The 2,636-nt window shown below is 40.4% G+C and overlaps 1 pseudogene; it reads right to left on the bottom strand.

Annotated features, from left to right (window-relative positions):
• Positions 1–701: 701 nt before the first annotated feature.
• Positions 702–2,311, bottom strand: LOC118721978 (annotated as a pseudogene).
• Positions 2,312–2,636: the final 325 nt, after the last annotated feature.

Raw genomic sequence — 2,636 nt, 5'->3', positions numbered from 1 at the left:
CTCCTACATAAATTCTCTCTGCACCCTCCCCCAGAATAGCAAACTAAGAGTAATGTGAATTTCCTAAATTTTAGGCAATTTAGTAACTAATTTTGATTTTGACACCACATACTATGGTGTGAAAAGGTGTAAAATCCAAATGTTTTGTGTGCCATTTAGCAAAGAAAGGGCAAGGGAGAATGCTTAACCAAATTATACCTACTACTCCATCCTGGACCAATTTCTGATCACCAGCTCAGTTCAAGTGCTTCCAATTTATCAGCCTGCTCCATTCAGCCTCACTGCAAACTCTTAACTCCTTTTGCATCAAGAGTCTAGTTTCTTTTCTTAAAATTAATCCTAATTTCCAGAGAGCTGATTTTCAGATTTCATGTTGATCCTAACACACTTTAAATAAAAGAAAATGCTATAATGCTTAAAATAATTAGAAGATGGTAACTAGATTCCTTTACTGTTATGTAAGATGCATTTCAAGTGCTTTGCAAATACATGAAAAGTAGCAAGAAAAGTTAGATTTTAAACCTGGATTCCTTAACTAGTCAGCATAGTATAATCTTGCTTGAATTACTACAGGACAAACAGATGACAAAAGGCCATAAAACATGCCTGTTTTGAAAGAAAGCAAGCTTCACAACAAAACAAACATTTACTAGATTATAAAACACTCCCTTCACCCAGGTATTACTTAATCTCTGAAACATTCAAGTTCTTTTCTTCAACAACTTAGGCTTCAAGGAGTGAGCTCTTTGCAGTAATCTCTAGTAGACCTTGGCATCTTTCATGTATGAACAGTAACTGGATGTTACAACTGGATCTTCAAAGAAGCTTGCCAGTTTTACTTTTCTGAGTCTCTCTATGGTTTTGAAGGCTTTATATCAGTTTGTCTTTTGGAGTTGCTATCTTGGGAATTCTTCTCTCTACTTAGCAGTTTGTCTGGAGATGAGGACATAGCAGATAACAGCTATGCATCTGGGGATCCTTTTGGCAGGGTTGGCTCTATTTGTTTTTCATTCCCCTCTCTGCAAAGATTTAATGCTGATAACCTATCATGTTCGTCTTGGTCTTCTCTCTCAAAAAGTACATGTCCCAAATCTAAGGGCATTGGAATGAAGGCAACTTCTGTTTCCTCTTGGTCTGAGGAGGCTTCAGGGAACATTCTCCCTCTTTTTGCAGAAGAGCCTGGATCCCCTGCTGTTTCAAACAAAGACTCCTGTTGTTTTCTTTTGGAAACATCTTTTTTACTGCCCTGTGGGTAAGATTCTTCATTTTCTGTCTCAGTTATCTGTGCCATATCTGACATAATGCACACACTCTCTCTGTTGCCAGGAGGCTCAACTGCAGCTTCTTCTCTAGAGTAGGAAGTGCTGGCTTTAGGTTCCTCCTCTTCATCATTCTTGCTTGATTTCATTTTGGCTTTTCCTTCAAGGCACAATTCTGTGCCACTGGCACATAACTGACGCATAGGTGACTCTATTGAAGACACTGCACCTTGTTCTTGAATTTCATGACACATTTGAGAAGAAAGTGTTAGAATATCTTCCTTAATTTCTGTGCCTTGGCACATAGGGCTCTTTATATCACTACTGTCACTCTCCTTAGACATGGAGTTTTTCTTGCCTTCTTGCACAACTTCTGATACTGATACTGGCCCATGCTGAGATAGAGCTGACAGATGCTCCTGAATATCGCCAGTGTTTGTTTGTTGGTTCATTCTTTCCGTTTGTGACCTGGTTGTGACTCGATTAGCCCAGCCAGTTTCCTCATCAAAATTAATATCAAAGCTTATCTTTCTTGCTAGCTCTCTATCCCCTTTCAGTTGTCTTTCTATCTCTCTTTTCCTTTTTTCTGCCTCCTCTGCCAATAATTGCTGTATGTATTCTTCACTGGCTTTGTTTTCTTCTTCTGCCTTGGCTCGTTGCAATGCCTCCATCTTGCGTTTCTCCTCCTCATATTCTCTTCTCAATTCTCCAGGTTCACTTATCAGAGGAACTGGCTGAGCGTCATTATAGCTTCCTTGTGATTCTTGGCAAGAGACTCTCAGAGTACATTCTTCTGGATAGTGTTTTTTAATTTTCTCCCACAATTCCATATTGACAAGGGTATTTCTTTGGGTATTGAGCCATGTCCATCCAGCGATATGAAAGCGGCAGACTGGACAAAGTAACTTTGACTGTTCTACGAGGACTTGAAAGCATGGCTTACAGAGCGTGTGATTGCAAGGTAGTGTGACAGGCTCGATCAGAATTTCTAAGCAGACCTTGCACTGGTATTCAGACAAAGGAGGGATGGTCTCTTCAGGCACCGCCATTTTAATGTGCTAATTAGATATAGTCAACAACAGCACCCAGAAGAGGAAGAATAATATTTCCTGGCCAATTATGGAGCAAGACAATGGACAGTTTTGTGTTTAAATGTGTCCAACAGCGTATCAAAATTCAGAGACTCGTCTTAAAGCAAGAGGGATTCTGCAGGCCAGGTAAACAGAAGTACCGTGTGTATCAGTCCGAGTTTAGGACAAACTTCCGGTAAGAAATTTGACGGTTCAGTGAGGAGACCCCGGCCGTTGATCCACGATAGTGACGTAACGTTTTTGGCAGGACAGATGGACGTAATGGTTTCCACAGGACGGAGAGATG

This window comes from Pipistrellus kuhlii, unplaced genomic scaffold, assembly GCF_014108245.1.
Source record: "Pipistrellus kuhlii isolate mPipKuh1 unplaced genomic scaffold, mPipKuh1.p scaffold_m20_p_19, whole genome shotgun sequence".
NCBI classification, from domain to species: domain Eukaryota; kingdom Metazoa; phylum Chordata; class Mammalia; order Chiroptera; family Vespertilionidae; genus Pipistrellus; species Pipistrellus kuhlii.
Note: the sequence above shows the minus strand (reverse complement) of the source record. Positions and strands in the feature narration are given on the sequence as shown.